We start from the raw sequence: 14560 nt of genomic DNA on the forward strand, positions 1-14560 counted from the left end.
ATGGTGGTTCTAACTTCTGAAGACATGAAATCCATCAATTTGGCAACATTTAATGGCATCTTGTGGTACGTAGGACCCTGACAAGAGAATGGTGAAGATGGAATCTCCACTTCCTCAAGGGGGTCGGGCATTCCCTCACCAAACATTCTCTCTAGTAGGAAAGGTGTGTGTCCACTTTCAGATGTCCTACCCTCACTCTCTTCCCGAATGATACTGGGTATAGCTAACGGTCTGTAGTTCTTGTGAGGTTGAACTTGTGTGGGAAACACTGTGTCCGACATCTGGATATGTTTGGGTTCAGGTTCTAATGTTTGTTGAGTTTCTTCCACCAAACCCCTCAGTTGTTGGACTCGTTCAATTTCCACTGTTGGGTTTGGATAGGTTCCAATCTTTCTCTTGCAATCCTCATTTTTTGTCTCTCGTGGCTTATCTTGGGGGTTCGCAACTGGGTAGTTTAACTTTGAATACTCTTTTGGTGTTCGTCGTAATTCCCTCTCGTGATCCTCCTCACTTTTTTTTTCCTTTGTAGTAATAGTTTTGGTCTCCGTGGTCTCTATCGAATCTGAGTCATCCTCAGGGTCATTCATATGCACGGGATCCTCTCATGTCCCTATGTTAGTCTTTGAACTAGGTTTTGAGCTAGAAGCATTAAGGGATTTCTTTCTTCGTGTTTTCTTCTTTCTCGCTCGGCCAATGGATGCAGCATCTCTCTCTTCGAGGATGTAATTTTGCTTTTGGAGCATCGACCGTGTGAGTGCATTCACTGGTGCTATGTTTATAGTTGGTGGTGTCCCATCAACAATCTCTATTATGTTCAATGGTGTGATTTTCGGTGCGTTTGGATTGTTAGGACACAGTGCGATCAAATGATCTATGCCACAACGATTACAAGTGAGTATTGGCATTGCCAATGAATTCCCTTGACTTGTTTGCATTAGTGCTGCATTCTTTTGCATTCTAATGGGGCACTCAGCTACTCGATGTGGTCCACCACATTCGTAGCACTGAAGAGGTGGTCTCTTGGTAAAACTATTAATGTTTTGGCCTCTTGCTGCTAGCGCAGTAGCTTGATATACCGGTTTGATTTGTCCCCAATGGTCTTCCATATAGTACATGGGACACTCCTCAAGCATGTCGACTCCATAGGTGATACTAGAGTCTATGTCCTCTTCGCAATCTACATAAGTACTAGATGACTCGCAACCTATTTGGTTCATAGGTGTAACTCTTGGATGATGGGGTTGCGGTCCTAGCACTGGAGGTGGCAACGGTGTGGTTTGGACCACATTTTGGGTTCTAGGGACCATGTGCTGTAATGGCAACTGTTGCTCCATGGGTGGGGTAGGCATCAATGCAGGAACTCGAGGTGAGTCTGCCCAAGCTATAGGCGGTCTATTTTCCATGATGCGTTTAAGCATTAGGCAATCCTTCGCTTGATGGCCATACCTACCACACGCGTTCCAAGTCCCGTTAAACTTTACTCTGAAAGTAGGGCATTCACTCGTAGTATGTGGGCCCAAGAAAATTGAGCACCATTGTTGCTCCCTTCTTGGATACATATGAGTGTTTTGTGGAGCACGATTACCCCTAAGGCTTTCTTGGATGGCCTTTGTGAGATCTGCCAAAGTCATCTCAGATATCGTTTGCTCTTTCACGATTGGCTTTATCTTCATTGGCTCATGCCCTGATGCTTGCGAGCTACTAGACTTCGGCTTGGCAGACACTCTTTCTCCTGCAATCATTAAATTATCCTCCAATTGGATTGCATTCATGGTGACTGCTTCCCAAGTAGTGATACCTCTAATGACTAGGCCATTATAAATACTTTCATGTCGTAGTCCCCTAATGAATCTATCGAGCAATTGGTTGTTGTTGAATCGCTCGTTTGGATTGCATCGAGAATTCAAATTCTTTAGGCGACTAATGAAGTCTCTCACAGATTCACCTTCTTCTCGTTGGGCTTTCTGGAGCTGAGAGGCTACACCCCAAAGTACTCCCTCTCGTATGTATTCTTTTAAGAACAGTCTCCTAAGAGTAGAGTAGATCGTTTTTTCTTCTACTCTTAAGGTTCTATACCAATCTCCAGCCTTTCCGCTTAGGGTCAAACTCAAAGCCTTCCACTTATGTAGCTCATTGTGCTCTTCCAAGGAATCACACACATGTTCAAAGACTTCCATATGCTTTCTAGCATCTCCGTCTCCATTGAATTTCTGTGTGAGCTTAGCTACTTGAACTGCCTTGCTCCTAGGCTCTCTATCAGGTGCACTACGCATGTTTTCCGCAATAGAGCGACCGATAGTTTGAGCAAATGCTGCCAAATCTCCTATTTGAGCAGGTATAATGGGTGTATGTGCTCCTGGAACCACATGTGAGATGGGAGTTGGCCTTGGCCTTGGCATACGCGCGGCTCTTGGGTCCCAAATTTCGTATGGTGGTGTACCAGACTGTGGTCCAAAGTTTACAGGCGTGGCCCTAGGCATAGGGGGTGCCTGATATGGCATGTTATTATTAAATGGCATGGCTCCCCTTGTATAAGAGCTTGGATAATTCCATTGTGGATTGTAAGCTCTTGGAATAATCGGAGGTGTAGGAGCTACATGAGGCTGAGGTACGACAGGTGCACATGATTGATACATACATGTAGGTATAGTTGGGGGCACTGTGCTACTAGGCATCGGCGCAGTATTAACAAATGAACTCCATGGTGTATTTCTTGTCATGCTCACCACTGGGATATGCATGGTAGCCGTAGTGTCATTAAGAGAAAGATGAGCTAGATCTGGGAAGGTAAAGCTGCCACTTGTGGGCTCAGATTGTACTGAGGCTCCTGGCGAAACAACATATGGAGGATCAATGGGGCTCACTGAGGGAGTCTCCATTTGTGACAGGGTTGGTTGGTTGGCCTTTCCCGTATCCAAGAATCTCATTAGGCCTTTTGAAGGCATGTTGATCCCTGTGTTCTGTCTTTCTAACTCGACAATCCTATGGAGGACATCACAGACTTTCTGTTGTTGCTCATCTATGCTAGTAGCACCCGATGTGGATTGTAGAACATCCAACCAACCCACATGATAGGTGTGTCCTATGTACCGATCAATTAAAGTTTCTGCTTGTAGGTCATACTCCCAATTTTCGTTTAGGAATATCCCATCTAGGCCTGGCGTGCTGGAGGTTTCCCTTGAAGTGGAAGCATTATTGTTCCCCATAGCTTGCCCCTCCATGACTGCTACCTTGGGAGCACTCGATTGCTCAACTGGCATGATTGTTGTCATAGGAGCCTTTGCTTTCAGGGCTCGACTTTGTTCTAGCCTTCGTAGGTTCTCAATTTCCCTCTCCCTTGTTGCTTGCATATAGCGTTCGATCTCTTGCACTTCGGCAAGACTCCTACCATCGGGTAGTAAAACCTTAGAGGGAGATAGTCCTAAAGGATCAGGAGGTGCAGTGGATGGAACATTTACATGCACACTCTCAAGAAGCATAGGGTCCATTTTAGGCATGAATGACGAATTTACTTCCCCACTCCCTTCATTTATTTCATTAACCGCATGTTCAGAGCGAGTAGCTCTACTAAGGGTCTCTTTTAAGCGGCTAAACACGCTGGACCTGGGCCGTGGGCCCATGGCATGCATGTCTTGACTTGAACTATCAGGGTTTGGTGTAGGATACCCCTCCATGACTTCGTAGCCAGAGGAAGAATCACTAGACGCGATATGAGGATCTTGGGTCGCGCTACCTTGAGTCCCAGCCGAAGGTCCAGAACCTAGGGTGGAGGAATAATGGGTGCCCGCGTAAATGGAGGCACTACCAATATGCTCGTGCTCTAACACTCGTCCAGAGTGTAGGTTCATATGACTTGGATCCTCTAGAAGTGTCAGTGAGGGCCCGTGAAGGCTGCTCACCTAGTAATTTTGGGTGTTTTGCAACCCAAGTCTTTTCTTATTTTTTGATTTTCTAGTCCTTTTTTTCTGACCCAGCTATAGAATAGAACGTATGATAGCTCAAAACGAGCGTCTCGGTCAGAGGGACATGCCGTGCTTTACAGCGCTCCGTTTGGTCACTTTATGCCCTCGGAATCCCTAAAACCGTCAATTTCTAGTAGGGAACTAGGCCCGAATTAGAAAGTCTAAGGGTGCAAGTCGGAAGAGAAGGGAGGAGAGTGGAGGACTTGCCCCACATGCTCTCATTCCCTCTTGAGAGAGTAGGGTATATATATAAGAGTGAGTCTAGTATAAATCAGAGGACTGAGGCCTGGGCTTGGGCTTGGGGAAATGATCCCGATCCCGATCAAAATTTTAGTGTAGCCCCCCAGTCACTCACGCTTAAATATTTTCGGTTTTTTTATATATATAATTTTTTTTTGGGCGACGAACGCGCGCGGATTTGGTGACCCTTTCTTGGCCACACACACTCTCACCTACCTAACCTCCCAGTCAACAGCTCACAGACAGCTCACTACCTTATCTACTTACTAACTGTGCTGCTAACCACTAACTAATCTGTTAACTGCTTGCTGACAGTGAGCTAATTGTCCACCTACTTCCTCTCTCACTACCTGCTGTGCAAACACTGTGTGCAGTCAAACCTTGACAGAAAACTGTGTGCAGAACTGTGTGCAAACAGAAATTGCTAACTGCCTTCCTGCTTATTCATTCACTGCAACCAAGCTAACGACTACTAATTGTGCAAAGACTGTGTGCAAACAGAAAACACAACATTATGCAGAAATCACAGAACTTGCAGACAACACAGAAATTAACAACATACAGAAAAACAACTCATTCCTCTTCCTCTTCCTCTTCTTTCCTACTACAAACAACTCATAGGAGAAGCACAAAGTGCCTCTTGGGCTTAGTGCAGGGCGATTCCCCGGCAGCGGCGCCAAAAATGTGCGCTCCTTGCCGCACTGTCGAAGCAAGGGACTTGCCGATACACCGTGTGCGAGCCACAAATGGCTCCAAGCACACAACAAGACTAATCTAGCAAGCTCAAAAGAGGGCAATGGTGTGTCACTCACCGCTCTATGCTCCTGCCGTGGAGGATTCCTCGCCGCGATGAAGAAGAAGCTACAGTCGTGCCGCGCTCAACCGCTTCGCCGCCGTCGTGCCTTCGTAATACTCGATCGCACTCTCTCTCTCTCTCTCTCTCTCTCTCTCTCACTCTTTCACACATACACACACACACGAGGAGGTGAAGAAGAAGAAGATGGAGATGGAGATGGAGCAAGAGCACTCTTCTATTGCACAAATGAGAGAATGAGTGAATTTTAGGTTTAGTTGGCTTTTATATGAGCTCACCCCATTCACACTTGGGCGCCCATGCTTAGCCAACTAATCCCTTGAATGTCCCAGTTAGAGTGCGCCTCTCATCGGGGATCACTCTTACCCTTTTCCTCTTGGTCCGACAAGCCCGATACCTGACTCTACCAAATATATAATACATGTCCGTCCTAGGTGATGGGGTGTCCGTGAGCCGTGAGGGTTAACAATACCGGATGTGAATGTGTAGGTTTGGGTCAATGTTTTGACTTTTATTGTGCATACCGTTTGCTAATTGCTCTTGCTCTTTAATATTTTTGTTTTTTGTGAGTATAAGACTTTATATATACATCCCTAAGATTGGTGATTGAGAGGTCAGGGAAACAAGGGTAAGAGGGAAATAATTCAATAGGCTGACGTGAATGAAGACTTCCCCCCTTCCTTGGGTAGGTCATACTGTTTGAAATGTGCTTGCCACCCTTTGAAACCAATTGTTCCAGTTGGTAATAGGTGAGGATTTTTGCCAGTAGTTTTCTGTTACCTTAGGTGCCTCGTCGAGTTGTAAGGGTGGTAAGGTACTCTTGCAGGATCGAACTTGAAGTGGTTCATCCGGTGATTCTTGAACATTGGGAGGTGTGGATTCCTTTGTAGCTTTATGGAGGTTCACTATTGTAGGTGGAGGCTATGGAGAAGCTTTTACCTCTATGGATGTATTACATGAGGAGTTATAAGCTTCGTTTGACTTCCCTGTTCTTGAGCTAGGTGGAACAAATCGTTCTTTCTTTGGTACCCAAACTAGCTCTGGAGCGGGTGTGTAGCATTCTGTGATTTTTTTCTTTCCGCGATCGTTGATTCGTTTTGGAGCTATAGGATTGGGCGCACATGGGTTAGGTGACAGGTAAGAACACAATCTACATTTTGGTACCCAGATTTGATCATTTCCTTTATAGTAGCCTTGGGCTTCCAATAGTCATTTAGGAATCCACCGCCACGTTTCCTTACATTTCTTGGAGCGAGTGGGACGCTTCTTACAAGGCTTCTGTTTTTTAGCACTAGCTATGGTCGCTAAAGAAGCTTTAGGGACCCACTTGCATGTTTTCTTCGTTATATTAGGATGAGTCTTGTTATAAGCTATATGCATTGCTTGTAGCATATTTAAGGGTATGAGCATTTCATCCCCCTCCGGTGTTACCAAGGTCGTCCACCTGTTTCCCCAAGTGTCTATGGCTGCTGCTAGGTGGACCCAATCCACATTGTCTGACTCAGTCATCCCAGGTAGTACATCCATATAAGGAGAATCTTCCCCAACATCAGTGTCTGCTTTACACGTGTAACAATACTGCAATGGGGCCGAGTGAACTGTGGTGTCAGATCTATGAACAATTATAAACCTGTTTCCTAGAGGCCACTCGAATGACAGAATCTTGGAACTCCAAGTAGACATGGTTTTTAGACCAGTCATGCACCATTTTTGCTTCCCTCATGAAAGGACGTCCTAAGATCATCTCTGATGCTATAGTGCGCTTGGAGAAATCCATAACAATGAAGGTAATCCTTATTTTATGTCCAAAGACCTTGATCTTGAGATCTTCTAGCATCCCAATAGGTTTAATGATAGACCCATTGGCCATCTTCACTACAATGGTTGTGGTCGCAAGGTGAGGTCTTCCCATAGTTTCCCAGCAATTTTTAGTCACAATGCTAACCCCAGTGCCACCATCCAGGATTCCCTTCACAATTAATCCCTTAGTAGTGATTGGTATGGTCGCATTGGATTCATCACCCTCAAAGTATTGTCCCAACTTGTTAACAGGTATTTCTATAACAAGGTTCTCACCTCGGTTGGGTTGTGGATCTAAGTGTTCCTCCTCTATTGGCATCTCCCCAACTCCATCCATCTGTGCAAATTGTGGTAGCCCAAACTTTAGTTCTCCATTGAGGAAGGCTCGAAGAGCTGAGACTAGCTCATGGTCTTTATATAGTTTGGACATGATGGTGGTTCTAACTTCTGAAGACATGAAATCCATCAATTACGTAATGTTTAATGGCACCTTTTGGACTTCAATCCCTTGACGTGGGGAAGATGGGATCTCCATTTCTTCGATAGGATCAGGTAGTCCCTCTGTAAACATTCTTTCCATCAATAAGTGAGTACGTCCACTTTCCCATGACTTTAAGTCACTTTCTTCTTGGATGACACTAGGTATGGCCAAGGGTCTATGGACTTGGTGAGGTTGTGTTGCGTAGGTAACACGGTGTCTGTAATCTGGATCTGCCTAGGTGCTGGTTCTAGATCCCTTTGGGTAGCTTCTACCAAACTCCTTAATTGCTTGACTCGCTCAATCTCCTCTATAGGGTTTGGATAAGTTCCTATCTTCTTCATGGATCCCTGTCATTGTGGCTCATGAAGATCTTCCTTGTTGGTTTCTATCTTAGTGATTGCTTTGGTCTGCATGGTTTCACCTGAATCAGAATCTTCTTCAGCGTCGTTCATATATACGGGGTCGTCACCAGTCCCTTTGGTCTCCATGGTTTCACCTGAATCAGAATCTTCTTCAGCGTCGTTCATATATACGGGGTCGTCACCAGTCCTTATGTTGGTCTTTGAACTGGGGTCTAACTTTGCTGCTTTTTGAGATCTCTTCCTTCGTGTTTTCTTCTTTTTCTAAGATTGGGCAATTGATGCCGTCTCTTTCCTCAAGAATATAATTTTGTTTTTGGAGCATCGATTGTGTGAGTACGTTTACTGGTACCACAGGTGTACTTTGTGATGGCTCCTCGGTAACTTCAATCAAGTTTAACAGCGTGATCTTCGGTGCATTTGGATTATTTGGACATTGGGCAATCAACTGATCTATGCCACATCGATTACACATGAGTATTGGCATTGTAGACGTGCTCGCTTGACTGGTTTGCATTAGTGTGGCGTTCTTTTGTAGCCTAATAGGACACTCGGCTACACGATGTGGACCTCCACACTCATAGCATTGAAGAGGTGGCTCCACACTCATAGCATTGAAGAGGTGGTCTCTTAGCAGTGTAATTGATATTTTGTCCTCTTGCCGCAAGAGCAGCTACTTGATATACGGGTTTAACTTGTGCCCAATAGTCCTCCATGTAGTATTGTGGACTTTCTTCAAGCACATCCAGCCCATAGGCAATGTTAGTATCTATGTCTTCCTCATAGCCTTCCAAACAAGCAATAGATGACTCACAACCCACTTGATTCACATAAGTGATTCTCAGATGTGGTGGTTGCGATCCTAGAAGTGGAGGTGGTAAGGGTGTTGTTTGAACAACATTTTGGGCCCTAGGGACCATGTGTTGTGCTGTTTGTTCAAGAGGTGGGGCTGGTAGGGGCCGGCATCAATGCAGGCACTCGAGGTGTGTCTGTCCATGCTAAGGTTGGTCTATTGGCCATCGCACGCTTAAATACTATGCAATCCTTAGCTTGATGACCCTACCTCCCACAGGCATTGCAGTTCCCATTGAATTTTACTATAAACGTAGGGCATTCACTAGTACTATGTGGTCCATAGCATACTGAGCACCATTGTTGCTCCCTTCTTGGATACATATAATCTTTTTGCGGAGCACCATTATCTCTAAGACTCTCTTGAATAGCCTTGGTGAGATATGCTAAAGTCATCTCAGATATCTTTGGCTCCTTAGCAATAGGCTTTAGGGTCATTGGCTGATGCCCCGATGCTTGCGAGCTAATAGATTTTGGCTCAACAGACACTCTTTCTCCTTGAATCATTAGATTATCCTCCAATTGGATTGCATTGGTGGTGACTGCTTCCCAAGTGGTGATACCTCTAATGACTAGGCCATTGTAGATATCCTCATGTCATAATCCCCTAATGAATCTATCGAGCAATTGGTTATTTTTGAAGCGTTCATTTGGATTACAATGAGAATTCAAATGCTTCAAGCGACTAATAAAGTCTCTCACCGACTCTCCTTCCTCTTGTTGGGCTTTCTGGAGCTGAGAGGCTACACCCCAAAGCACTCCCTCTCGTATGTATTCTTTTAAGAACAGTCTCCTAAGAGTAGGGTAAATCGTTTTTTCTTCCACCCTTAGGGTTCTATACCAATCTCATGCCTTCCCACTTAAGGTTAGGCTTAAAGCATTACTCTTATGTAGGTCATTGTGTTCTCCTAGAGAATCGCATATAAGTTCAAACACTTCGATATGCTTTCTCACATCCCCGTCTTCAGTAGATTTTTGTGGAGCTTGGCTATTTGTACTGCCTACTTCTAGGCTCTCTATCAGGCGTGTTACGCATATTCTCAGCAATAGATCGACCAATAGCTTAAGAAAATGTTGCCAAGTCACCTAAGTGAGCAGGCACCGTGGATGAAGGCGCTCCAGAGACTACATGTGGAGTAGGTATTGGCATTGGGCTTGGCGCATAGGAAGCCCTTGGGTTCCACATTGGGTACGATGTTGTGCCATGTGGTGGCCTAAAGTTCATATGTGTGGCCCTAGGCATAGCAGACGTCGCATGTGACATGCTAATGCTAGCCGGTATGGTCCCATGGAAATAAGAACTTGGGTGTTATGGTTGTGGAGTATAGGTAGTTGAAACCATGGGAGAGGTAGGGACTACATGAGTGCAATGACCCATAGGTGCATACGATTGGTACACACTTGTAGGTACTGTTACGAGCATTGAACTACCATGTAGTGGTGCTTTACTAACAAATGAGTTCCATGGCGTGTTTCTCGGCATGCCCATCATTGGGGTAGGCATGGTAGCTGTGGTGTCATCAAGGGAAAGATGAGCTAGACTTGGAAAGGTAAAGCTATCACTTGTGGGCTCAGATTGCACTGAGATCCCTGGCGAAACAAGATATGGGGGATCCATCGGACTTACAGAGGGAGTCTCCATTTGCGATAAGGTCGGTTGTTTAGCCTTTCCTGTATCTAAGAATCTCATGAGACCCGTTGAAGGCATGTTGATCCCCTTGTTCTGTCTCTCTAACTCAATGACCCTATGGATGACTTCACAAACTCTTTGTTGTTGATTCTTTACACTACTAGCACCCATTGTGGATTGTAGGACATCTAACCAACCCGCGTGATAGGTGTGACCTGTGTATAGGTCCGCCAGAGTTTCTCTTTGTAGTTCGTACTCCCAGTTCTCATTTAAGAACACTCCTTCTAGGATTGAGGTGCTAGAGGTGTCCTTTGAGCTAGATGCAATGTTGCTTTCTAGGGGTTGGCCCTTAGTGGTTGCTAAGTCAGGAGCACTTGATTCCTCTCTTAGCAAGGATATTGACATAGGGGCTTTCGCTTTTAACTCTCTTTGTTGCTCCGCCTTGCGTAAGCTCTCGACTTCCTTTTCCCTAGCCGCAATGATATATCGCTCAACCTCTTGCACTTCGGCAAGGCTTCTACCATCGGGTAATATGACCTCGGAGGAAAATAACTCTGAAGAGTCAAGAGGTGCAGTGAATGAAGTATTCACGTGCACATTCTCTAGGGGTATAGGGCCTACGTTGGTCACGAATGGAGAATTTACTTCCCCACCCCCCTCATTTACATCATTAGCTCCATGTTCGGAGCGAGTGGCTCTACTAAAGGTTTCCTTCAGGCGGCTAAGCATGTTCGGCCCGGACCGCGGGCCCATGGCATGCATGTCTTGGCTTGAGCTATTGGGATTAGGCATTGGGAAACCCTCCATGATGTCATAGTCAGAGGAAGAGTCACTAGCCGCTATGTTCGGGTATTGGTTTGTACTACCTTGGGTCTCCGCCGAGGGCCCGAAACCTAAGGTAGGTGGATATCGAGAACTCACGTAAGTCGAAATTCTCTCTAGTTGCTCCGTCTCTAGCACACGACCAGAGCGCAGATGCATGTGCCTTTGGCACCCTACAAGCATCGGCGAATAACCTCGAAGGTTAACCGCTTACTTTTTTAGGCGAACGTTTTTACTCGTTTTTTAATGTTTTGTTAATGTTTTTTAATGATCGATTTTTTAAATTAAAGTGTGTGATAGCTCAAAATGACGTCTCATCAGAGGGTCGCGGTGTGCTTTACAGCACAACGTTCGGTCACCTGAAGCTCCGTTGGTTCTCAAAAAAGTCGATTTTTAGCTACATGTGAAGCTAAAATTCGTAATTTCAAAGGGCGATAGATGCCTAATCCTCAGCGTGAGCTTGGGCTTGGGTCTGGGAGATATTCTCGATCCCGGTTCTACCTTTAATTTTTTTATTTTTTATTTTTTAAAAATTTTATAAGGATGAGGTCGTCGCGGCCTGCACGAGAGCACACACACACTCTACCTACCTACTTCCAACTAATACACCTATTGTTACACACTAACACACTCTATTAGCTCTCTCAGATCTACTTCCTACTTACTGTACATTACATTACACAGAACTAACAACCTTAATACTAACACATTACACAGGGGAAAAACATAGTACCTTTGAAAACTCCATTAACAAAAAAAATACACAGTAGCAACACAAAATCCTTCTTCTCAACACACACACCCTCCTTCCTCACCTTTCCTACAATTGAAATTGCACCACAAAAGAAGCACAGAGTGCCATTCAAGCTTAGTGTATGGCATTCCCCGACAGCGACGCCAAAAATGTGCGCGTATGTTGCACGTGTCAATGCAAGGAACTTGCCGATACACCGTGTGCGAGCCACAAATGGCTCTAAGCACACAACAAGCCTAAACTAGTAAGCTCAAAAATGGCGTTGGTGTGTCACTCACCGCTTTATGCTTGTTTTCGTGGAGGATTCCTCACTGCGAAGAAGAAGGAACCACCACTGCGCCGTGCTCAATCGCTTCACCACCGCCGTGCCGTCGTCGCAATGCTCAATCGCACTCTCTCTCTCTCTCTCTCTCAAATGCATAGACACACACACAAAGAGGTGAAGAAGAAGAAGATGGAGATGGAGCAAGAGCACTCTTCAATTGCACAAATGAGAGAATGAGGTTTTTTAGGTTTAATTTGACTTTTAAATGGGCTCGCCCATTCACATTTGGGCGCCCACGCTTAGCCAATCTTACCCAAACGTTAAACGTTCCAGTTTTAGAGTGTGCCTCTCATCGCGATCACTCTTAACCATTCCTATTGGACCGACAAGCCCGGTACCTGACTCTACTAAGTAAATAATAGAATGTCTGTCGTAGGTGATAGGGTGTCCGTGAGCCGTGAGGGTTAACAATTCTCGTCCTCGAAAACAAACGTGGAAAATTTATTCTCTCAAGAACACTAATGTTTTCCCAACTGGCACCTTCTTCAGGTCTGTCTTTCCACTTGATTTATGCTTGTCGACACGCATGATGATGCGTCGTAGGTCATCATAGTCGAGAATACGTTCAGGTTCATGTGGTTGGGTTGGAGGTTCAATGAAATCCCTATGCTAAAGCTTACGTAAACAACTTACATGAAATATCAGATGAATGCGAGAGTGCGTCGGTGATGACAATTTGTAACAACTCATTGGAGCATCTTAAAAAGCCAACAATGTTTTGGAGATAATTTAGGTGTTGAACCAGACTTCAAACGACTTTCAAAATGCCCATGGCACAATAAAAGTACCTCTTTCCCTTCTGTGAAGGTAACTGGCTGCCGATGTTTATCACAAGCATACTTTTTGTACCTATCCCTTACTTGTAGAGCAAGTGTCCGCATACTCATGTGGTCTTGGAGAAATTCCTTGATGTGCTAAAATATTCATGTTTCCAATCCCGTCGTAACTAGTGATCTAGGTTGAAAACCGTACATAAGCATGAATATATTTAAACCAATTGTCACACGCCTTGTATTATTGTAAGTAAACTCCAAACTAGAGAAATAAATTGAATTGCTTTCCTGCTAGTGTATGTCCTTAGCATATCCTTTAGTAGAAGATTAGTACTTGTAAATTGCCCATCCGTCTCATGATTAGTGGCAATACTACTGACATTGAGTTGTTTCTCCCAAACCGTTTACAAACAGTCCTCCATAAATGGCTAAGAAACGTGGATCACAATAATGCTAAATATTTGTGTGCAATCCTTATAATCAATACAGATTATAAACAACCAATGTGGTTGACTTTAGAGATTGGAATAGTGGATCAAATAAACTTTACAAAGTTTGGTGGACTTATCTACAAGCACCCAAATCGATTCATGACCTTTGATGGTGATTGGTAGACCTACTATTAATCTCGTAGAGGTACTACACATATAGTGCAGAATGCTTCAATTTCATGAACTTGCATGCCGCTCCAAATCTGCCATTATAAACACTAAGGCCCATAACAACTAGTGTGCATGCATTTAGCAAAAATGGGTCCGAACTTGCATTTCCATGACCATAATTGCCAATGCTTATGGTGAATGTTATACTCACCACACAGAGAAGAACTAAATACTTTACATTGCAATCAAGTGAAAGCCGGGCTAACATATTTGGACACTAATAGAATGTGAAAATCAATCACATCTAGGTACCAATAATGAAACAGTTTTATAAACAAATCAAAGCCTTGCTATAGGCAGAAACAACCATCCATTAATGTTGTTTGATCGTACTTGTAACCTTCACAAGTCTTACTCAGTATCCGATAACTTCTGGCCACGTAAATTGTTCCTGATACGACGTGCTCAAATTGGTCTAATAAACAGAGCTAACCAACACCTAGGGGCTCTGTCCTGACACATAATTGGAATAATAGGTGTCAATGTTAGTCCGAGAGACTCGTATTCTCCATGTGTGAAATATGTCTTAGATAACAACGCCAAGAAGTAAAGTACGAGATGTATGTGGAGGTAATTGTAAACACTCGATGACATGAGTGAGAGGGACCCTCATAAATCTTACTCCACACTGGCTAAACCGAACTCCATGAGCTCATAGACCATGCTAAACTATCTACATGTGCCAAACAAAACTCTACCAGGTAGGTCCATAACTACAGGGTGCAGAAATGTATCTGGTACACTACTATCTCAAAATTATTTGCTCCTACATGACCTTGTCATGTATTTGAAGAGAAAATGGATGAAAGCATTCTAACATATAACCTACCTAGAAAACTGGATCAAAGCATATTCAAAATGAAACCAAATCATGTGCTTGCCTAGAGTTTGAAAATAATATCCATCTACTCGGAGTGAAGTGCAATATAAACCTGAAAGGTACATTACCAAAAGGCCAACCTCAAAAGGCCTAGTATGTATTTAATCTCCTAAACACTACATAAAAGATGAATAAACAAATATGTAATCAATAGGGTGTTGCCTAGGCAATCCAAACCCCTTTGAAGATTGAGGACTTCTTTCCTT

The sequence above is a fragment of the Adiantum capillus-veneris genome, chromosome 4, assembly GCF_014529385.1.
Source record: "Adiantum capillus-veneris isolate H3 chromosome 4, ASM1452938v2, whole genome shotgun sequence".
Lineage (NCBI taxonomy): Eukaryota > Viridiplantae > Streptophyta > Polypodiopsida > Polypodiales > Pteridaceae > Adiantum > Adiantum capillus-veneris.